The 24,731-nt window shown below is 42.8% G+C and overlaps 1 protein-coding gene across 7 annotated transcripts in view; it reads right to left on the bottom strand.

Moving 5' to 3' along the window:
- The window catches only part of PLPPR1 (phospholipid phosphatase related 1), a 616,358-nt gene that overhangs the window by 247,713 nt on the left and 343,914 nt on the right, over positions 1-24,731 (bottom strand). Inside the window, exon 1 of one of the 7 annotated variants that reach the window (XM_079927530.1) lies at positions 18,119-18,487. The exons of the other annotated variants lie outside the window; for them this stretch is intronic. The gene's annotated coding sequence lies outside the window, so the exon portion shown is untranslated. Of the gene's footprint in view, positions 1-18,118; positions 18,488-24,731 lie in introns of those variants that run through there. 7 annotated transcript variants of the gene reach the window in all.

The raw sequence follows: 24,731 nt of genomic DNA, 5'->3' as shown, positions 1-24,731 counted from the left end.
TACACTTAGTTTTCATTGCTTTTCTGTCTTAAAAATTCATGACTATATGTTTAAAATACAACTTGATCTGTAACTTTCCTCCACCTCTCAGAGTAGACATAAATTCTCTCAGTACATAAGTCTTTTGCCAAAAAAGATACTGAGAAGGATTCAAATCAATTTGGAAATCACAGAACTTCTGGAATTTCCTGGAATCTTTAAGGAAGGTTTTATTTTGTTTGTTTGGGTGTGATAAACTCAAAGGCAAACGGATCTCACTATCTTGTTTCTTAAAATAATTAAGCCTCTTATTAGAAGCATCACTTTTAAATGTATATGCATCGATATGTACATATATACATATACATATGGTTATTTCTGTTTCTTTTTTTAATACAAAGATTGGATTTTATAATACCCATCACTTGAGAAAAATTACCCCATGGTCATTAAGACTGCCAACTTTGGAGCCAACTCACAAAAGTTGAAATCTTAGTTCTAACACTGAGTATTTATGTGCCTTGGAAGTCACTTAGCCTCTCTCTGTTTTATTTTCTCAACTGTGAATTGATACTGTGATATTTGAATGAAATAACACATGCAACTCGGAATAATACTTGGCACATGGTAAACAATACATATGTTTTAGCTAATATTATTAATTTTCTTTTTCCACTTGCAAAAGGATAAAGGCTATCACTCCAGGTGAATAAACATAAACACGTATTTTTCAAAATGGCAAAGTGGCATATTCCAATTTATTTAGTGTTCCATAATTTATTCAATGCCCTATTGATAAGTATTCAGATGCGTTTCCATGTTTTAGCTACTAAATGCTGTATTTTTGGATATATATATCCTTAAAAATGCATGCCCTCATTTCCTTAGGATATCTTCTCCAAAGTCAGATTACTGAGTGACAAGGAGTGTGCATTTTCAGTTTTGAGAATATTTACCTATTAAGTCCTAAAACTGTTGTAATCATTCACACAACCATCGGCAGTGTACAAAGTGTTTTCACACATACACACACACACTTGCCACCACTGAATAAAAACAATATTTAAACATTTTACCAGTCTGATGGTTTCAAAATGGCATCTTGGTTTTTACCTGCTTTTCTCCATCTACTAATGAAATTGAACTTCCCTTGATATAGTTATTGGCCATTTGCATTTTACCTTTTATGAGTTTCTTCTTTCACCCTTTGCTCATTTTACTATTGTCTATTTCTTATCATTTTGTAGTGCTCTTTAATTGTATGTCTATTAACCCACTGTATGCCATTTGTGCTCCTAGTATTTTCCTATCCTTCAAGGCTTTATTATCCATGTACTAATGAACAGTGACTCTTTAGACAGTGGCTCTGAATCAAAATCTTTCCTGGCCTCTGAGGATTTGTGGCTATTGATGTATGAGCATTCAGTGCCAATGCATTAGGAGATATGCATGTTTCCTATTATAAAATCAATGCTTCTAAGAATCTCCCTGAAATGAGACAGCACCACATCAATCTTCATTCTTTACCTTAAGAAGAATAAACCTTTTCCTGAAAAGGGATATCTGGTTCACTCACTATCTCATCATGAGTCCCATTTCTCCAGGACAGCCTTGTATCCCAAAGCATTGTGTTCTCTGATACCTTATAGAAATATATTAGACTCAGTAAGAAGTGTGTACCTCAAAGGCTCTAGGATCCCTGTAGTTTTCAATTAGCTCGAGATATGCCAGGTGTATCTTACCTCAAACACTCACTAGATCAAGGACTATGCTATCTCATGTCTATATCTTTTGTCTTTCCAATGAAATGGTAAGCTCAGTTGTCATTTTTCAGTTTGCTTTTCAGGAGCCCCGATGTCTTCCTGGACACAGAACAAGGTTATCTGGCATTTCTCCCTGTGAGTAATGATCTATTTATGGACCTGTTTCTCTGGCACATTTCTCTTGACACAGTTCTCAAGAAACAGAAAAAGAGTGAGTGAAACTGGGCCAAACGGCTTCCCGAGCATGGCAAATAAGATGAAGGGGCAGGTGGTTCACTCAGTTAATCAACAAATACTAACTGAGTCTCCTCTATGGAACAGCCTAGGTGCCTACCTACCCAGATGGTACAATTTGAGGAGAATCACAAGAGTCCCCTAAGCTAAAGGACCTCCCTCAACAATAAAGATTCAGTTCCTAAAGATCTCAGTAACATCTTAGTCAAAATCAGTAGTCTCAGAAAAAGAAACACAGAGTAATCAAAAGCAGTGAGAAGAAAAAGAAGTGGCAGGGCTGCTCCAAGGTACGACAACATTCAAGACAAACTCCAGCATAGATGTATTTGGAGACACGCTTAAGAATGTATACATTGGGTTTTGTAGAAGTAACCAGTGTTGGAAGAGCTATGATTCTCTGTTCGTTTTTAACATGTCTGCCTCTGATGGGCAGTGCTGATACTTTGTCCAAGAGTAAGGAAAAGAGAAGGCAACTGACATTTACTGAGAATAAACAATATGCCAGGAGATTTACAGACAGCGCAGATACTTCTTACAATAATCATACGAAGGAGGTGTTATTAGCCCATTTTCAGAGAAGAAAATCGAAGGTGAGAGAGATTAAGTATTTTGCCCATGTCAAAGCTAGTAGAGCAGAACTGAAAATCATCTGCCGGACCCCAGAGCCCATGCTCAGCTTATTATTCTAGACTACGTCTCTGGGGCAGTACCAGGATATCATATTCTTTAAGCATGAAGTGGCATAATCCTTTGGGGCAAGCCTTTTATCTGACCCTGTCTTGCTAAAATATGCTTCTTAAGAGCAATCATTTGGAATCTCTAACCCAGCACATTTTTGGCTCATCCTCTTGCTTCCAATGTCCAACTAGGTTGCTCCATTAGACAACAGCTTCCAGCTCTCAGCTCAGGGTAATCCCATTCACTCATGACTCTTTTGGTTCACTTACTCATTCACTTACTCTTCCATTTATTCACCCCTTCAACAAATATTTCCTGTATACTGAAACATGTCTAATTATTAAAGAAAAGGAATGTGTCTAGTTTCAGCTGTTGCCTAACAGTCATTAAGACCTCAATCAGCCTGTCCAGGTCTTGCCTATTCATCCAGTTGAATTTTCCTGGTGATTTCCATCAAAATGGTTTTGGTTTCTCTAACTGTACAGAGGTATAAAGGGCATGACACCCTTACTTTGTTATTGAATTTGATGATTTCAAACCACACAGTCCTATCTGGCAAAGCTTCTCCTTCTATTTTAGGTTCATGAGCCGATTCCTTCTGGATCAGCTCAGACCCCTTATTCAGTTGTCCTCTCCATTTTCCTTTTCTGCAAGCAGCCCCTCCCTCTACCCACCTACTTCTTAAAAATCAAGAATGAGAACCTTCTCAACTCCTCTGGATAATCTCAGACACACTACATATTAAAATGGGAACACAGAAAGCATAAAGCTTAATAGCTTTAGGTAAGCAATTTGGGGCAAATGAGGTAAAGTGATTCCCTGTATGAATGCCAAACGTGGACTCTGTTTACAATAGAACACTTCAGAGTCATCCCAAAGAGAAACACATCTGGGTGAATCACATTGGGTGATTTACATCCTCAGCCAGCACGTGTATTTCCATCTGATTGATACTACATGCTTTGTTCTTCAATTGCCAAAGGAATAGTAAAAAATTGAGCCCTGCATCCCTGGAAGAATTACTTCATCTCCCTTCATTTTCTATAAAATGATGGCTGATGGCGCTGAATTAGAAATAATATACTAATAAGACACTTTTGCAGAGTTTTAGAGTTCACCCTCTCACAAATTATCTCAGAACAATTCTTTATGAGTTACCCTTGTCTTCATTTTACAAACAAACAATTAAATCTAGAGAGATTAAGAAAACTCTCAGGTCACACTGTAAGTGATGTAGTCAAGGCTAAAACTCAGACCTTTTGATTGAAATCTCATACTTTCCACTACATTCCACCGTTTCCAAATGATCTTTATGTTCTCTCTCAGGAGCTGGGAGTGGGAATGGGCTGCAAAGTTGTCTGGGGGGGAGGGGGTGGAGTTGGGTAGTAAAGACCGCAGCAAGAACTGTCTAAAATGGGAAAGATGGCAGACAAAGACAACTGCAATGGAAAGGTAGGTCTGGAGAAAAGGGGTTGAAGCCTGGGAAGCTGTCAGAGGAGAAACTCCAAGCTGAAGTCCACATGGAATAACTGTTAAGGGGAAGTTTATGTTTCATCTCCTATAATAATGGAACAATTATTCTTTTTAACCCATGTTTTAACAATATTTAAATCACCTTGATTTATAAAATATTACCCAAGGAACTGTAATTTGATAAAACTTCTTTTTGGTCAAAAGTATAATCACTGAAGTTACAGCCATTTCCTAAACACAAATTGAGAAATAATTCTCGATTTGAAGAAAAAGAAAAGTTCTCATTTCTTCCTTCTGGATGTTCAGGAGCAAGTTTACTTGAAAGCTGAATCTACCTTAAAGGTAACATCATTATTTTTAGGATGGAGGTGGAGTGGATCTAACACCAGGGAGAGAAAAATGAGGAAAACTTGGTGGGTAGATATTTTCTTTGCTATTGAAGGATGTGACAGTGCAGAAAAATTCCTTGACAGAAAGTTTCCCTGGGGTGGCCCTACATGCTTTCCGCGAGAACAAGAGGAAAAATAAGCCCTAGTCTCATGAATCTTCCCCTTGGATCCAGTAAAAAAAGAGAATCTTGAATTCAAGGAAAAGGTAGAGGAACAAAGATTTATAGCAAAAGTGAGATCTGAGAGGAAGAGAGGGGAAAGATCCCCTCTTGGTGAAAGACTACGGGGAATTTTCTCTGCCAGATGCCCTGTTAGAAAAGGTACTAGTGATACGATAAATTCCGATTTATTCTCTAGCGACTTTACCCTTCCTGTAACACCAGACAATCAGTTCACTCAGTTCTGAATGTTTAGATTTCTCTTCTTTCAGTTCTTTTCCTATAAATTCTATTTTCTCCATGTATAAAGGTATAGAGTTTAGGTTGTTATCACTTGCCTCAAGGCTGGCTTGTCCTGAAGACTCACAGAATGACATCCTTTAACTGGCAGACTCTCTTTTACCTAGTTAAACTTTCCAAGAATTTTACATTTCCTTTCAATTAGTTTTGGGAAGTTTCTTCTACATAGTTGATATTTACGTAAGTGAAATTACCTGAGTGAAATTACTTGAGTGAAAACTTCTGCTCAAAGCAAAAGAACTATAAAAAATCCAATAATTGTTCTCCAAGGAAATCCACAGAGATCAAGACCTGGCCTTGGGTGTTCAGGCAATACCGCCACACCTTTTACAGCTTCTCCAGGAGAAACTCCGGGACAACTTCAGGGCAATCCTGTCCTCCACAGAGCTGCCTCTGGCTGCTGTGCCCCAGATCACACAAATGCAACAAACCACACAGAACACTTGTCAGCATTGTACTCAGAACCGAACCTAGTCATCAGAAGTAACTTCACATTTAAAGATCCCAAGATAACAAGATTTCCTATACAAATGTACATTGCTTCAATAGTGGGTCACATATAGAGGTAAGAAGGTGCATATGCTAAATACTCTTAGTTTTCCAATCTTATTTTCCTTATAAGTACACAGTCTGCGTCCAATTTGCTCATTTTGTTGTAGCGCTATACAAATGAGTCTCTATATAAAATGAAGCTAGATTTCTTGGGCATTACTTAATTTCGTCTTCTTCCACATGAGCTGTACCCCTTAGCCTGGCCAACTGGCCCCACATAGCTAAAGAGAGGCAGAATTTAACTCAATCTGTTTAATGTTTCAAGTTGTCTGCAATGAAATGATCTCTTTCCTGCAGAAGTAAGCTCAATGGCATGTGCCCCGCCCACCAGAGCCCCCTGTGTCTGAGAGCCAGTGGTTGCAACTGAGACACCTCTGCCTCGTTCAGAGCAATCTTCTTCGACCACACCCTACCTTGGGCCTCGCTTCCCAGCATACATTCCCAGATCTGCCCAGCTCTGGGTCTCTGGAACTATCTCACATTTTTAGATGTTTTCTCACTCTCCTGTCTTTTGGACTTGATTTGGACTTGATTTCTACTGGTTTCTTAGATCTACCCTCAAGGTGCTAATTATTCTTTACATTTTAATTCATTTATTCAGTAAATTTGAATTAACTTTATAGAGTGTGACAGGCACTCTTCTAAGTCTTGGGGATATAAAAATGGACAAAACATGCAGAATCCCTCATCTTGTGATGCTTCCATTCTAGTAGGAGACAGACTACAAACAGATAAACGAGTAAACATATACTAAAAAGCAAGGTGGTTAAAACCCAGCATGGTGGTAATCAATACTAATGAAGAAATTTAAAGCAGAATAAAGAGTTAAAGATGAATGGGCTGGGTATTTTAGACAAAGCGACCAGGGAAGGCTTATGTGATGACATGTGAGCAGGTGTATGAAGTGGAGAGAAAGAGAGATATGTAGATTTTTGCAAAGCAGGCATTCCAGACTGAGCTAACAGCTGGTGCAAAGGTCCTGAGATGAATGTACATCTGAGTGCTTGATATGCACCAAGGTTACCTTCTCTGCCTCAGCTCTCATGATCCTGGCCAACCACAGCTCAGATCCAATCAGCTTCTATCTTGGGTACATCTATCATGGTCACCAACAAGAGGAAGGAATGGGGCCCTGGTGCTGAAAAGGAGAGGATGGACAGCTTCTTGTTATACGGTGTGAAAGGGGAGACTCCAGCACTGAGTGAGTGACTGGATTCTTGCCATCCACACTTCAGGTTCTATGAGTCTATGCAAGCATACATGTATGTCTACATCTAGATAATCTACAAGTACTGCTGAGGAAAGTGAGACTTAAAGCATGTATTTAACTAGGAGTGATTAATAATGCTGTCTTCATGTTTCAAAAAGGCACACATTTTCATCAATTCCCAAGCATTTCCATGAAAGTAGAATAATGCAAAGAAAGAGGGCTAACACTTATTATTTAAAGCAGGGCTTCAATGTATTGACCAAACCCCTCCATTTTCCCACCTCTTGCTATTCTCCAGAATTCCATGGTTCACCTCTGAAGGTGATATTATGACAAAGACTTGACAAAGTTTGGGAGTTACCGGCATAATGAGTCATATTTTCAGATGTTTGGTTTAAGTCTTATTGTTTAAAAAGAAGGTTAGAGTGTTATGAAAGAAAATGTGACAACCCAGTAAAGCTTGACATCTAAGTGGTTCTGAAGGCTATATCTGTTATACATCTTGTGTATCATAAATAATGAATAATAGTAGCTACAATTTCCTTAGTCCTTATTATGTCCTAAACTCGATGTTAAAGCAAGTAATTCATATATTCCTTACAAAATCTCTTTCGGGGCCGGAGCACTTTTACTATCTCCATTTCACAGATGAGAGATCTGAGACTTAAGAGAGACCAAGGGATTGGCCTGACATCACAATTTAAGTGAACGGCAGAGCTGGAATTAGAACCCAGGTCCATCTGACCCCATAGTCCAAGCTGTTAACCCACCACGTGACCCTGCCACCATAGCAGTGAAGGATAATTAGAGTATTCATGCCCCCATCATGGAGAAAAATCATCAGTTAATATAAGGAAGAGTTCATGCCTTGATTAAACTTGGAAGGTAAAATGCACTTGTTTTGGAACTCATTCCTTAAAGTTCAAGATGGCAAGAAGCAAAACTGAAAATTAAATCTCTGCTAATATGTCTATAGAAGAACACTCTCTTTAGGTAATGTGGCCACCATCCCATCTCAACATGGTCAGATTGTTGCCTAACTTCAAAGTGTTACTGAAATGGGAGATTATCAGGCCATGCAGGAGGCAAAGATGGAGCTCGGGCAGGGGTTAGACAGGCAGGGAGGATGAGGGTGGGGAGGCAGTACCCGCAGCAGCTTGAGGGTGACCATATTTACATAAAGCATGAGTTTCAATTTGCTAGAGAGTCACTGGTCAAGCTAGTGTGTGTGAAGTGAGTTCCCTTGTTCCCTCTTCTGGATGTGAGGGCTGTTTTGTAGTCAGGTGTAATGGAATCAGCACTGGCTTAATAGGTTGGAAACCAGCCTGTCCTCCCAGCCTCTCCAATCACCAGCTATGGGACCTTGGACAAGTCACTTAACCTCGATGGACCTCAATTTTCTCATCTAGAAAAATAAAAACAATTGAAATAGACTAGCCCTTCCAGCAATTCCGTGAATCAAGGAGAATTTACAGCTGTTGCTGTTTATTAAGTTCAAATTAAGTCCCGTCATTATTTTATCTCTTGCTAGATAGACAGTGAGCTCCAGAAAAGCACATGGTATAGTTGGTGGCTCCTAGAAAGAGCTCAGAAAATTCCTCATTGACTGTATCTACAAAATATATATGAGGACAGATGGCCAAAGGACCCTAGGATATGTCAGCTGAGCTCTATTTTAGGATGGAAAGCAGCATTCATCCTATTCATACAACAGTAATATTTACCAAATGCTTATTAATCTAAAGAAATTGTTTTCATTTGAAATTGTAACTAAAAGTAAATGATAAAATAATAGGTAAAGTATAACCCCACCTTTAAAGAAAAAAGAATAGCATATGTAAATGTTAATGGACCAAGAATGGAGGAACATACATTAAACAACTGACAGTGGTTTTCTGGGGAAGAGGCTGGGGCAGAAATATGACTGATTTTTACTTTCTACACCATGCACTTCATTATATCTGCATTTTGTATAACACTGCAGTACAATTATAATTGGTTTGGTTCTTTGATTCCTAAAATACTCTAATTGCTCCAAACTAGCCCAGCTAGGAATTGTGTCACATGTTACAAGTCAGCCCATGTAAAACACTAAACCCAAAAGATTTTCTCAAACCTAGAGATATTGCCTTACATTTACAATGAGGGAAAAAAAAGACAGATAATGTTTTTTTCCAGTTAATACAAGTGTGAATGAAAAGATCTTACATTTTTTTTCAGTTCCTGTGACCCCCAGGAGAGAAGGCTGTGGGCTGATTATTAGGGCATTTGAGTGTGTGGGTTTGCCTGGAAGCGACTGCTAGCAAAGACTGGGAGATGGGAATAATGATAAAGCATGCTCAGCTTGTAGAGCTCTGAGCTGAACAGCATTACTCTCAACCAGATTTTATTTCTTGTTAATTATATCTGATTCCACTTGACTGCTGATTTCATTGAATTTAACATGTTCGGCGTGGGGGTCAGGGCTCCATGCTACTCATCAGAAACGTCAATAAAAAAAGCACCCCAGGGCTTCCCTGGTGGCGCAGTGGTTGAGAGTCCGCCTGCCAATGCAGGGGACGCGGGTTCGTGCCCCGGTCCGGGAGGATCCCATATGCCGTGGAGCGGCTGGGCCCGTGAGCCATGGCCGCTGAGCCTGCGCGTCCGGAGCCTGTGCTCCGCAATGGGAGAGGCCACAACAGTGAGAGGCTGCGTACCGTAAGAAAAAAAAAAAAAAAAAAAAAAAGCACCCCAGGGCTTCCCTGGTGGCGCAGTGGTTAAGAATCCGCCTGCCAACACAGGGAACATGGGTTCGAGCCCGGGTCCGGGAAGATCCCACACGCGGCGGAGCAACTATGCCCCTGCGCCACAACTACTGAGCCTGCACTCTACAGCCCACGAGCCAGGACTACTGGGCCTGCAAGCCACAACTACTGAAGGGAAGCACCGCAATGAGAAGCCCACGCACCGCAACAAAGAGTAGCCCCACTCGCTGCAACTAGAGAAAGCCCACGCGCAGCAACGAAGACCCAATGCAGCCAAAAATAATAAATAAATAAAATAAATAAATTTATTTAAAAAAAAAAACCCCGAAACCCTGTCAGCTGTGCAAATACACTACCCCTCATCATGACAGATTTGCTCCAGCAATTATGATCACCTTTTCATCAGTCTGTGTCTGTGAGCATTTCTGGAGCACCTGATGCCATAATACCCAAAGAAAACGCCTTCTCTAACATAATGAAGGTGATATAAAATACGTGCTTTCATGTCATGTAAACATTTATGATATTCACACAAAGAGGGGTATTTATTTCCTATGCGTATACACCTCTGCTTTCTGTTGTTATTGATGAATAGGAAAAGATAAATGTACCATACAAGGAGGAAATAATAGCAGGAATGGGAGCTAACTGCTGATTTTCCATTCAGCAAACCCAGACAAGCCGCTGAAGCCCTGCACCTAAGGCTTCAGTGATGGCAGGAGGTGACAAGGTGATCTGTCATCCCAAGCCTTGGAGAAGCAGAAGGATGAAGTGGGATGAGCACAGTCTTTGAACTCAGACCTGGGTTTGAATCCAGCTCCAGCTGTGAGAGCTTGGGTAAACTAACTCACCTTTCTGAGACTTGCTTTGCTCAGCTGTCAAATGGAAAGATGAACACCTATTCTAGCATGCTGTAGAAATTAATGAAATAATATATGTAAAGCCCATTCTAGACTTGAGAGCAGTGCCTTGGATGGTACTTAGTAGATATTCCCTCAAAATGTCCTCTCTTTATCTCTTTTTCTCCTTTCCATTAATGTTTCTTTTCCTTCCTTTCTTAGTTTTGGGGCAGAAATGGCCAATTTTTTTTACCGTCTGACTTCAAATCTTCAAAATAGGACAGCAGTGCCACAAGCCAAGACCCACCAAGTTGATGAGTAGAATAATTTTCTCCTTTTTCCATTTTGTGTCTTCAAAAAAATCAAAAATATAGACATATATAAACAACCATATACATAAACTTATAAATGAAGACAATCTCTACATTGTCCCTTGGTCCTGAGGTAGACAGATAGATAGATAGATAGATAGATAGATAGATAGATAGATAGATGATAAAGCTTCTTTCAAGAGCTTCTTTCAACTTTTATTTTCTCCTTTTGGTCTTGCTTTTATGTTGTGAATGTAACATTTACTAATTAGCAGATCAGCCAGGTCATGAAACGTTTCTTAACAGCTCATACCACCATGTTAAATGTTGTTTCCTTTGATATTTTCAGTTAGGGCCCTTGCCTTCCACAGTGTAACTGCATTCTTACACCAATGATGAAGGCTAGGAAGTGGAAATAACGGAGCCAGGACTAAGGTGAGGCCAGAAAGGTACTTACATTGGGCACAAAATTTAAAGGGGTGACCAAAAACTCAGTAATCAAGATAAACAATATTTTAATGCAATATTTTAAAAAATTAAATTAATGCAAAAAATCCATGATGAATAAAACCTCAAAATTTTAAATAAAGACGGAAACCAACCCTGCAATTACATGACTCTGCCTCCCTCAGCTCACCCTGATCTAGGCCCTGGGTAGACGCTGCATCTGAAATCTGGGGTTCTGGTCTTGGTTCTCACACTACTTAGCTCAGGCGAGTCACTGAACCTCTCTGGTTCTCAGTCTCCTCATCTTGTTTCACTTAAAAGTCTGATTAAAAAATTTCCAGTGAACTTCTGAATGAAAATTCTATGATTTTCTATAACGTGAAGCTGCATGACTGGGGCATCAGCAATGACTCGAGAGGACAAGATTCATTCACTGTCAGTCATTCAATCCAAAAATGAATTACAATCAATCCAATCAATTGCTATGTGACAAGCACTATGAAAGGTGCTGAAAATACAAAGTTGAGGACAATAGAAATACATAGAAAGGGAAGCCAACCCTACTTACTGCCCAAAGGTCAGGACTACGTTCCCTAGGAAGTGACTTTGACCTAAAGGACCAAAGGAGTTAGGCAGGGGAAGGCAAGGAGGAAATTCCAGAAAGAGAGAATAGCATGGCCAAAGACCAAAAGGTGAGAAAGAAAAATCTCAGTTGGGGAAATGTAATAAATTTAATCTGGCTGAAACATAAATAGGATGGATGAAACAAGCACACAAAAATCAGTCTTTGATTACAGAGCAATAATAAAAGTATTTGGCAGAGTGTAATGCAAAAAGCGCTGGGTTATGTTCAAACCTAAGCTCTCGTCACTGACCTGTTGCCAACTAGCTAGATGATGGGGCTTCCATATCCACTGGGGATTCTATTTTAGAACACAGTACAAACTTTTCTAAGAAGGAGAAAGGCTTTTAACTCCCAAAGAACGATGCAAACCTCACATTTGAGATATTTAGAGTTTACATCCCCCAGTACCAAAGCAGTGCTGTAATTAATACATGTAGTCACTTCCCTGAAAACAACTTGCTAAACAGCTAAGCACCTGTTGTGTGATGAACTGAGGCTGAAGAATGAGAGGACCAGCCTAAGGCAAGCAAACTTTCATCTTCCCAGACAGGCACAAGGAGGAGGCAACTAGGCAAATGTTATAGGCAGACACACCTAGGCTTATGACGGTGGAGTTGGTCTGCCCCTGCCATGTTTGTGTCGGTTGATTTAATTCCTGCACTTAGGAAAACAGGATTAGAGCCAGCTATTTATTAACCAACCAAAATAATTTTTTAAACAAACACTGAGGCACACAATCTCTAGAGTCCTGAAAATAAAGTCAAAATTTTATTTTTAACCTGACTGTTGTCACACATAATACCTACCATTTATTGAGCACTTACTCTGTGCCAAGATTTACAAATGTTAACTCATATAATCCCCACAATTCTATGTGATGTGTTAAGATGGTTATCTCCGTCTTAAGAGCAAGAGAAATTTGAGGCACAGAGAAGTAAACTGTGTGCCCAAAGTTGCATAGTTGATAAGCAGCAGAGCCAAAATTCAAATAGAACCTATCTAGCCCCAGAGTCTGCACCCTTGGCCACTGTGCTACATAAACAAGGTTCATCATCTACACGTCCCAGTGACACCTTAGCGCGCGGCACTCAGAGGCTCCTTATGTTTCCAGGACTCTCAAAGATCTGAACTCTCTGTGCTTTGGTAAGCACCTCCGTCATTTAGTTCTGGGGGAGAAGAGCATGAATCCATCTTTCCATGCTCTTGGAGAGAGGCATCCTTTCTCCTCCATCTCTTCTCTCCTGCTCTCATTTCCCACACGTTTTCTCCTCAGACACCAGCTCTACCCATCTGCTCCCCATTGATAAAAACTGCATTTGAGGCTCGCTGTTCCTTCCCCCTATGGTATCCTAACTCCTTCTCCCACCCGACTTCATAAATGACTGACAGGTACGTCTTGCCTGGATCTTCGTACCTCCCGTTCCCCACTGAATTCCCTAAGATACAGCTTCTGAACATGTGCTGTACTAAAACTGCTTTCTCGATGGTCACCAGGAAACTCCATTTCATTGCCTTTTTTTTTTCCAGTTCCCTACTTTCAATCTTTTCAACCTCTCTGCACTTAAAATCATCCTGGTAATTTATACCTTGGATGCGGAGAAGGAGTTGGTAGGATTATTAAAATGGGCTTGGTGACCTGGTTCTGCCACTTCCTGGTCTGGTAATTTTGGACAAGCTATTGGAATCTCTCTGTCTGGGCTGCCTTGGCTGTCAAATGGAGAAGAGAACTGCAGGTGGTGTGGGGATTAAATGAGATTCCACATGTAGGCACTCACACAAGGCCTGGCACATAGGTAGGACTGCTTCTGTGAAGTCTGACCACTCCTTCTCATGATTCTCTGAGGCCTTTACTTTCACTCCAGTTCCTTCCCATATTGCCTGAGTATTCTACGGTACCTGTTTCTCTCCTTAACCCCTATATTTTGCTAAATGCTGAGACTTAGTCTTTGGCTCTATGGTCCCCTGCTCCCCATCCTCTCCCTTAATCAAAACAGTAGTTGGTATTTACTGTGAAATCAGTACATGCTGGAATCTGTACTATGTGCTTTCCAGGATGTTCCAGTGTTACCCCAAAATCAGTTCCCCACAAAACAGCATTGAGCCTTTCACTTTTCTGAGCTAACCTCTCTCCTCATTCCTCTGCCACCCTTCATCCAGCTACCAAAGTTCAAACCCAAAGTGCTATCTTTGGTACCCCTCTTTCACCCCTGGAGTCAACCTGAAACAAATTCTCATGTTTTATCCATTCTGAAATCTCTTATTGGGATTTTAAGATGGCAACTCAACAAGCTGAAGCTGTACATTTAAGATTTTCCACTTCCAAAAAAATTAAGAAACAACAAAAAATTTATTTTTTGCACGGACAAAAAAAAAAAAAAAAAGATTGGAACTCAATACACTCAGGTTTGGCTCAGTAAGGGACCCAGTTCCTAGGGCTGTGTGTTTGAAGATGGGAACACGGGTGGTCTGGCCCTTATCCCAGGATGCCAAGATGCTACGAGCTCTTTAAATGAGACACTGTGGCTTCCAAACTCCCGGGTCCCAGATTATCTTAAAAGTTTGAGCAAAGCACATAAAATCAGGACATTCTGACAAGTAAAGGGGGAGAAAAAGAGAATTCACATTTACTTCCAGCTTACTATGAATCAGGAACTGTGCTAAATGCTGTTGCTATCAAGATGAGCCAATAATATAATGTTTAGATATAAAAAATGTGATGTCACAAGGTTGCTTTCTTATCGGCACTTCACAGGACAGTTTTTCATAAAGGCAGTTTTCCTGGGTCATTTTGTCACTGATCTGCCAAATGCTGATCACCTTGGAGAAATGGAAGCCATGATTTAGCGTCTACTCTTCTAATGCAGGAATCATTGCTTCATGACTGGGTTTCCTCGTTCATTAATTTAATCATTCATTCCACAAATATTTATTGAGTCCCTATTCTGTACCAAGACTGTAATGAATGCTGGAGATGCAGCTGTGAATGTCTTTCCTTCCAGACACAGGAAAGAGACCTACGCAAGTGAATTCTAGAAAAGCAGAGGGTAGTATGGGAACACACAGAGGAGGCCTCTTAGATTAGCAAGGTTGACTTTCTCACTTGTTTCCCGGACATATCTTCTCCTCTCCACCCCCACTGCCACCATCCTCATCATTTCACGCCTGTATTTCCACAATAAGCTCCTTGCCTCCAGTCTCACCGCCTCCAATCCATCCTCCACACTGTGGTCACAGCTATCTTTCTCTGATGCAAATCTGATTATGTCTCAAACTCTCCCAACCTGCAAACTCTTTCCCAGCCTTTCAGATAAAACTGAAGCTCCTTTGCTTGGGATATTTCCATTCACAGTTGATCTCTGCTTATTTCTCTGGCCTGATGGTTTGCTACTCCACAGAGCTAAGAACTCACATCTCTCACTTCAGCCACACAGAACAACTTCCAGTTCTCAGATAGCTTTTTTTCTGCCTGGAAAGCCCTTCTCTTCTTATCTTTCAAGACTTAGGTCACCTCAACCACCCTAAGAAACCTTCTTGATCTTCTTAATCTCCTTTAGGTGGATGCCCTCCCTTTGTGCTTCCATAGCACATTGGGCATATCCCTATCCAAACACTCCACAGCATTAGTTGTTAATTAGTGTCACCTAGCTGCTGTTCATTTCTGTATCCACACTCTAGTACCCTGTGCTCTAGCCACATGGGACGGCTCATAGTTACCCTAACTCATTAGGCACACTCACGTTTCCTCTGTTGGAATGTCCTTTCTATCCTTCCCTACCTGGTAAAAACTATTCATTTTTCAAAAATATCTCAAAGACCGTCTGGTCAAATCCCATAGGGGAAGAAAAAAAATCACTTGCATGTCTACTATTTGCACTTGATTTACCTTACAACTATAACAGTTAATCAGATTGCATCATAGTTAGCTAAATACCTGTTTCCTCATCCTTGAAAGCTCGGACGATTTTTTACTTCCCCGTGTTTTTCTTTCTCCAGACTCCAGCACATAGTAAGTGCTGATGTGTGTTTTCTGAATGTTGAGAAAAGGCCAGGAGGGAGAATGGAGTATATGCCATGCATGTTAAGAGCTCACAGGACAGTACAAACCTATCTTACTCTCTAGTTATTTCATATGTGTTAATTCTGTATTGACATCTAGATTATAAACACTTTAGGGGCCAGAACGATGTTATACATTATTAGATGAACTTCAATGCTAAATATGGGATAGGTGGTCAATAAAAACTTGAAAATAGACTCTGAATATAATCAAAATGAATTGAACTTGCAGATGTAGGAAGAGGAAATACATCATAAAGAAAGAAAATAGAGCTCTAGTAAAAACCAAAAAAAAAAGAAATCTTAATCTTTTCTTGCCAAGATTTGCATTGAAAATGATGGGAATATTCACCATGCAATAAAAAGGGACATATGCTGACAATTATATTTAAACCCCCACTAGGCCAATTTCAACTTGAAAATATTTCTGGAAAGGTCTTTACTTCACCAGTTGTTTGAAAAAAGAAAAAAAAACGTCAGATTTCCATCTTACTGAATGCTTTTTAAAATTTATAAAAGTGAAGCTGTTTTAATAATATGCAACCCTTTCCAATTCCGCTCTTTTTTTTTTTTTCTTTTCTCAATAACTTCTTCACCTTTGGCAATGTTGACTTACAAGTCAAGGTCTCTCTCATAAGTGAACTTTCTTAATTAACCTCATGTATATCATGCTTTCTCCCACTTAAAAGAAGTTACAAAATGTTTAAAATTAAAAAAGGTCCCCAGAGCAGCAGTGAGATGGACTCTGCAAGTCATCTTAAAGTGAAGAGAATACTCTCTGGCAACCCATAGTCACAAGTACTGGATCTGAGCTTCTAGTGTTTCCTTCTGTCAGCATCAACTTGGCTTCCAGGCTCCCCACACACACGTCTCTTACAAATTCAAGCCTCCTAAGGTACAGAACCCACCCACCCCCCAAATATACCTGTCTGCCTACCCCACCTTCCAGGTGTGAATAAAACGCCAAAACAGAATTGAACATGGTATTTCCTAGACTTACAGAACTAATTTGCTCAAGGTTAGCTCAGGAATAGTCAAGCCTTCTATTCTCCAGATGTGACGTTCCAGAAATCTCCAAATTAGAGTCCCACCCGATGAATAAAAGCCACCAAACACAGGAGAAGTAAGAGAAGGGGTAGAGGAATTCAGTGAAGGTTGCAAGGGTACCTTGCTTCCCGCTCGACCTCTTCTCGCCTCAATTGGCCTCTAGTGGCTCCTCTCCTAAACAGCCATCATCTGGCCCTCTTCCAATCCCCTTTGTCCCAGTCCTGGACTCCTCACACACTGACCAGGCTCTGCTGTTTCAAAGGACCATTAGATTTGAGGCGATTCCCAGGTGCCAGCAGGCGCTCCGCACTCTGAGACCCCACCCCAATGCAACTGGCATTTTACGGAATCCTTTTCTCGGGACCTCTTCCCTGGGACCGAAGAGAGATTCAGAACGGTGCCTGTCCACCAGCTAGATACCATGCTGCAGAGAATCTCTCCCACGAAAGAGGTTAAAAGGGAATACGGTATCCCCACAAAGAAAAATAACCCAGAATCCTCCACATATTCCACATGTTTGTGTCATAAAACCCCGGGGCAAAAATAAAGCCCCAGCCACGCCACAGCAGCCCAGCCCAGCTCCCAAGGCTGCCACCTAGGTGTGCGTGAAGACAGCACCTTCCCGAGGGAGGAGAGAACCCGGCGCCCAGCGTTTCCAGAAGGTGATTATGGCAAAGCCTTTTAGTAACTCATCACTCATCCCCGCACTGGCCCGAGCCTCCCCCCGGCTCCCGTGGCACTGGTGCTGAATGAGAAAGCCAGAGGCTGCCCCTCCAATTCTCCAGGCGACACCCGCCCCCCCCCCCCAAACTACGAGGCGCCTAGGCTGCGGGGTGGGGGAGGAGGAAAGGATGACAGGTGCCCACGCCTGAGGGAAAATCAAAGGCCACGCTTACAGCCAGGGCTGAGAAATCCCTACCCCCGCCAGGGAGGGAGGACTTGGCCCCAGCCACCTGCAGGGCGCCCCCGCCCGCACGCCGGCTCCCGGCGCAGCCTGTAACGCAGCCAGGAGACTGGAACGGGACGGAGGGAGCTTCCACGCCCCCTTTGTCTCCACGTTTCCCAAATGACAGGGGAGGAAAGTTTACGAGCAGGGAGGGTGTAGCTTTCCGCTGGGTCAACCTGACACCTCGCAGGAGACGACCCTTACTGGGATCGCCCTCTTCCCCTGCACCGCCCCTGCGCCGCCTTCATCTGCACCTTAATGCCCGCAAGCTGGGTTTGAGCCACCTGCGCCGCAGCTCCCAGCGGGGAACCTGACCCGGCCGCCCCGGCGTCCCGGAGCTGCCCGCGGTTGCGGGCGCCCCACTCACCTCTCTCGGCGGACCCTCCTCCCGTGCGCCCTACTGGGCCGTCCGGCTCCCGGCAGCGAGGTGCATTCAAGCAGCGGTCGGAGACCCGCTCCCCGGGCTCTGCTGCATTCCGCCTGCGTGGGAGATCCAACCGGCGAGCGCGCGGCGCGGGCGTGTACGCGTGTGTTTGTGCGAGTGTGTGTGTGTGTGTGTGTGTGTGTGTGAGAGAGAGAGAGAGAGAGTGTGTGTGTGTGTGTGCGCGCGCGCGTGGGGCGGGGAGCGCGGGATCACGGATCCCCCTCAGCGCCCATCCCGCTCTCTGCCTCCTCCTCCGCCTCCTCCTTGAGCTGCAGCTAGCACAGGGTCCAGGTTTCAGGATCTCCTGTTTGTTTAATGAAAGGAAGGAGCAAAAGGCTGGCGGGCGAGGGGAGCGGAGGGGGGCGCGAGAGAGGAGGTGGAGGGCGCCGGGCTGCGCATGCTCAGAGGGGGATCCTGAGCGCTCACTCCCGAGCGCAGGCAGAGTGAGGAGAGCTTCGGTTGGAGGCGAGCTAGGCTCTGCCCCCCGGAGCCGCAGGGGGCTCGGCGGGGTTCCCGGAAGGCAGCTGGGAAACCCAACCGCAAAGGTGCGCCCTGCGTGGGGACTCCCTGGCGCCCGCGGTGCCGGAAGCCGGTGGCGGGATCCCGACCCATCCTTGGAGACAGTTTCAGCTCCGAGCCCTCGCAACGCCTGGCTCTCCTTCTCCGTGAATTTTTAGTGCTTGGCCGGGGCTCCCGTGGACCGCTCTGTGGCCTCTGCGCTGCGGGGCACCCAGGTGCGTGTCCCTAGTAGTCCAGGAGGAACCACAGGCAGCAGGTCGAATCTGAACTAAAACCAGTTTCCTGATCCGCGCTTCTTTTTTCCCTCTCCCAACTTCCACTCTGTGAAGAGCAGAAAGAGGCAACTGTCTCCTCGGGTCCCAAAACAGGTTTGCTGGGGCGAGGGGAGGGGCCCACGAAACCCTCTTCCAAGAACAAAGCGGAAGTGGAAGGAAGGTGAGTCTTGGAGGGCTCCAGACTCAGTCTCCTTTGGTGACAGGGTTAGATGGAAGAGACATTTGCTCTAGTCAAGAAGGCCAAAAGAACAATAGAGCCATTGTCCCCCTTGCCTCGAATGCCGAAGCGCCAAAGCAATCGTTCGCAAGTGGGGATTCTGGCTACTTGGTAAAGTGGAAGAACTGTCAACGCGAAGAAAGTCCAGTAAGAGAACCTGAGCCCGCTGTGGCGATGGCGCAGTAACCTGAGGCCAGGGGAGATGCGAGGCTTTGCTGGGTGAGAGGCTTTGCGAGTGAAGTGGAAACTCTGTTTGGTGAGATTGTTCTATGAGCAAAAAACAAGCCAGTGGTTAGGACACATTCAAGAGCTTCCGTTTTCAACCTCCTCCGTGTTTGACCACCCTGTATCCCCCCCCCCCACCCCATTTTCTCTCCTACAGAAGAAAAGCCATCCCAAGCAGGGAACTCCCTGTAAAGATATTATTACCTCCTGTTTGTTCAGTTTTGGTCTCTCCAGAAAAGGACTACCTTTTGGTCACCCCAGCATTGGTGGGATATAAGACAGCCTACTCTGTGCAAATTTTTCCAAGCTTTCATTAAAGTTCACCTCTGAGCATTTCCACTATGTACTGCAGACGAGCAGATGCCTTACTGCTGAACTCTGACTCCTATCCCATTCATCTTCCCAATAATAATGCCAAGTGACACTAGAACAGCAGGACAATTAGATAAAACCCTAGAGCACACCCAGAGGAGAGAAAACAGTGTGTCTAAATACCACCAACAAAAGCAAAGTTTAGTAGAAAAGACATAGAAAAAGGAAGGAAAATAAGGATGAGAAAGGGGAAGGTTTAAAAAGTGCAAGTGCCCTGAGTGTTAGTGGTTGGTTCCTTCTCTCCACAGCTCCTTGAAGGGAGTAGAATTGCAGCATCTCTTTGCTTGAAGAACAGTGAGTCTGAGTGTCTACGAGGCAGGGGAGATCAGGTTCTTCTGAAAAACAGCAGAGTCCCTAGAGTGAAGCCCTCACAGTTCTTGGGGCTCCTACTTCCATGCCTGTTTTTATCTCAGGCCTTCCCTTGGGCACCAAGCTTCTTGGAAGGCATCCAAGACAGATCTGCTTGTTACCACTTTCCCTTCAGAACAGTGAATAGCATTCACTGGAATTTCAGGGTGTTGGTGTAGGCAGGGCCTTGAGGCAGAAAGCCATTCTCCCTGCCCTGGCATTGTGTAAGCCCGAGATGAGCGAGGGCTCTGAATCCAAGAAGTGGTGGACCTGGAACAGAGAGGTGGGGTGGGGGTGAGTGCAGGTCTCAACTCTGTGGCTCTGTCAATAAGACAGTACTGAGGCTCTTCCTCCAACAACGGTAACTGTCCAGGGCTACCTGGCCAAGAAGCACTCTCTCCTCTGTCTGAGCCCGGCCTTGGGTAAGGAGGAAAGGCACGCCACTCCCCTCGATGCCCAGGGACACTATCATCACCAACAAGGTCAAGGAGACTTTATAAATTTCGAATTGCAAATTAGGTGGAATCCCTTTATGGTGCCGCTATAAGAGGGTGAACTACACTTCAGGAAGTGATTTTTACTGCTTGTGGAGAGTGGGGGAAGCACCGGGGACACTAAATAAGATGATGTACATAAAACACTTATCACAGTGCCTATTGCATAGCAACTCTCTGTAACTTTTATTCATTTGGTTGTTAACATTTTCATTATTACGATCTTTTCCCCTTTTTCCTAAGCTTAAACAAATAAAACAGATGAAACCCAGATGCCTTCCAATTTTCCTTGTGGCTTCCTCCATGGCCCCTCACATATCACCCTGATCACTGATGTATTCAAATCCATGAAATGAAAAGCATGCTATAAAGCTGTGTGGCAGTGTGAATGGTGAATAACCCCAACTCTCACCCTCCACACTCAGGACCAGAGGCAAGTGGGAGACGGCAAGTGTTTGCAGTAACACACGCCCCCCCAGCACTTTTTGCCACTCACACCTCACAGGGATTAAGGACCCCTCCTGCCTGGCACTCAGCATCTCTTGCTATAAAGCCCCAGGGACATTGGCTCACCAGGCTGTGTGTTTTCACTTTTTTTTTTTTTTTTTTGCTTTCCTTCTAATTTTAGCCATCTAATGTGTTACTCCTCCTAGGTAATAGAATGCCCGGAGCCAGTTAATATGCACACATCTGCAGATGGTTTTGTTTTGTTTTTAAATTTTATTTATTTATTTTTGGCTGCATTGGGTCTTCGTTGATGCGTGTGGGCTTTCTCTAGTTGTGGTGAGTGGGGGCTACTCTTCGTTGCGGTGCGCGGGCTTCTCATTGTGGTGGCTTCTCTTGTTGCAGAGCATGGGCTCTAGGCATGCAGGCTTCAATAGTTGTGGCACATGGGCTCAGTAGTTGTGGCTCAGATGGTTTTGAAAGAAATTAATGGTAAGAATATCAAAGGCTGCAGGTATTTTCAATGCTCCTTAAGTTCAGATTTCAGACTTAGCATTCATCCCCCTACCTAGTGGACAATTCCTAAACTTTGCACCTCTCTCTACCAACAAACAAACACGTCTAATGGCCTCACCTCCTATATCAGCAAAATAACCTAGTATTGTGGCCTGGCTATGTATGAAATTTTTTAGAGAGCTAGCTATTAAATTTTTAAGAGAACTAGCTGTTCAGAATATAGTATCAATACAAAAAATTCAAAATTAATAAAACCCAGTAATAGATATAATGTTTGAACCTAAAACTCTCCCAAACTATGAATGCTATAGTGATATCTCAGTTCTTAGAACATCATATGAAAGTAATTCCATTAGGGTAGGTATTGCTGAAATAATATAATAACTCTATGGCGATGCAGTATGTGCATAAGTTGTGCTCTGAATATTGTCTCATAATTACAAGACACAGTGTTTGAATTGCATTCTAACTATAATTTTGGTCATTTTCAAATACCACCCTGAGACAAACAGATTTATAATTTTTCTTCTTGTAAAAATTCCATATATGGTTCACTAAAAATGTTAAGCCACAACTGTAAGGGCTAAACTAGTGATTATTATAAGAATCAAAATGTGTCCAGGAATATCAAAAACTGTCATAAAACTATCCCCATAACCCTTTCCAAGTACTCTTATTGTCATTCTTAACACATCAAGTCCTTTTTTATGTCTGACTTGCCACCACCTAGGTTGGTTTGAGCCATTCAAGGGCAGGGGTTTACTCTTTTTTATGCCCCTGATGCCTCAAGAAAGGAAGCAAGTGGTATACCTTCAGTAAATGTTTAAGGAGTGAATGAATAAATACACAGCCCAAAATAAATTTCTGTGCCTAAAATGTTGACTTTGCAAAAAGACTTCCAAGTTCTGTGACACTTGGTACTCTTCATAGATGATGAAGTCAAAAGACACAGTTTTTTAAGGTTTTGTGTATGTGATTATCTAAAACTGGAAGTTGGATGAGAAAGGCAAAACAGCTTTCTGGAGATAGTTTTTATCCCCTTGGAAACATATACATCAAGCCCATCCTAGTTTTTCTGGTTCAGAAAGAGAATGCATTTTGGCTCAAAGTGCATTATTGTTCAAAGGATAGCTTCGTTCTGGCCAACTTAATCCAGTCAGAATAATGTTCTAATTTATTTAACTTTCGCCCTAAGTAGGATGAAATAGTTGAGGCAATAGTGCTTAGAACTCTTTCTCTTCAAAAGAAATCATTCAAAATGTGAAAAGGACCACCCCCAGGATCTCACCCTCAGCACTCCTGTCATTATTGTCTTGAGTGAACGGAACCAATAAGAAGTTGGTTCTGTTTTCACGGATGGGAATCTAGGGACAGGGAGTGGCTGGGGAGGGGGGAGACTAAATTGGAAAAGGTCTCAGCTCTGCTCACAACTCCCTGAGCCAGGTGTAGAAGAATGGGGGCACCAGGTGATTGGTATCAGAGTGATCCTTTCTCTTGTATTCATGAACCCAGTAAGAGTTTCTTGAGAATGTGCTCAGGGAGAGAGAAAGATCCCAAGACATAAGCCGCAGTCCCTTACAACCCTGCCTCAGAAGCAACACACCATCACTTCTGCCGCATTCTATCCGTCACACAGACTAGTCCTGCTACTCTCCTCAGATTATCTTTATTTGAGGGTGCCCTATGTTTCTCGCTGGGACCCTGACTGATACAGATTTCAAGAACTTCCTTTCTTATTTATGGACTCATCTCACCCACATTGAACCTAATGCTTGTTACTACTTCATCAGCTCTGATTTCTGGATTCCCCTATATACCATGATTTGTCTTCTGAGTTACTACCTCATATGGCTCAGCCCCCAGGATCTATGTACCTTTGTTGCCGGAAATTCTACCTAGTTCTCCATGTCCTCACAGGTGGGACTCAGGTACTTATCACTGATCCCCCTACTCTCTGGTTCTACCCCTGGTGCTATCCTTGTTATCTCCCCCACATCAGAAGTTGTTAGAATCATGACTACCTCCCTTGTACTTCACATATTGTAGACATTCCACTGTTGGCAGTTCCTGTCTGCTGACCCTGGCCCAATCCAGGAGAGGTGAGTCTGCCAGAGTCCATCAGTTTCTCTTCTTCAGTCTGTCCTAAGCTGCCAACATGGAATCCTTTGCTTTCAATAATATTAGCGTCTTCATTTTTCTCGTCTTTAAAATGACAGGTCTGAATAAATTACTCAGTCATCACTTATTCATAGTCTAGTTCAGGGGCCAACAAACTTATTCTGTAAAGAACCAGATAGTATATATTTTAGGCTTTGCAGACCATATCTCTGTCGCCACTACTCAACTCTGCAGCCATAGACAGTGCTGAGAATGAGAATGGCTGCATTCCAATTTTTTTCTTTTTTCTACAAAACAGGTGGTGTGCTGATTTGGCCCACAATCTATAGTTTGCCAACCTTGAGGCTAATTCTTCATTTTCTGCCCTTCACAAGCAATGTGTTGGGTAGAAGGAACCTGAAGAATCCTACTTTCTGTTCTGCCGGTAGGAAAATAATAAAAGCCATGAAATTGGTGCAGGAAACCTTAGTCTGCTGGCAATTTAGGGGCTCCTTGTCAGTGTGGCTTTTACGCTATCTTAAGAATACACTAGAAAATTATTTTTTTCCTTTTCTGTAAAGCAGTTGGCTATGTTTTCCACATGGAACAGTGGCAGCAACAGCAACTACTATTTTTAGCCTAAAACTGACTCGTGCAGCCCTAGAAACTTAATGAGAGGAATATTTTAAAGAAAAATGGGGAAAAAAATAATAGTGTGAGCACAATATTCCTGCCTGTGAAAATAGGGCAGGTAAATATATTCTAATTATGACTAGCACCTTAAGAAAACTGCCTCTCCAAGATCAATAAACTCAACCCCAATAAAACAGAATACCTTCTTATGCAGGTCCCCGTATAGGAGCAATGCCTCTACCGAGTTGAACTTATACAAATTTGGCCACTGGCTGAGCATTTTCACACAGTCAGCCCAAACTTATGAAATTCAGCCTAGCTAAAAATTTCACCCCCCCGCCCAAAGCAATGCACAGGTTCAGTGCAATCCCTATCTGTTTGATTGGGCCACAGACTGGGTGGTTAAAACAACAGAA

Source organism: Stenella coeruleoalba (genome assembly GCF_951394435.1).
Source record: "Stenella coeruleoalba genome assembly, chromosome: 7".
Lineage (NCBI taxonomy): Eukaryota > Metazoa > Chordata > Mammalia > Artiodactyla > Delphinidae > Stenella > Stenella coeruleoalba.
This window is presented reverse-complemented; position numbering and strand designations above follow the sequence as displayed.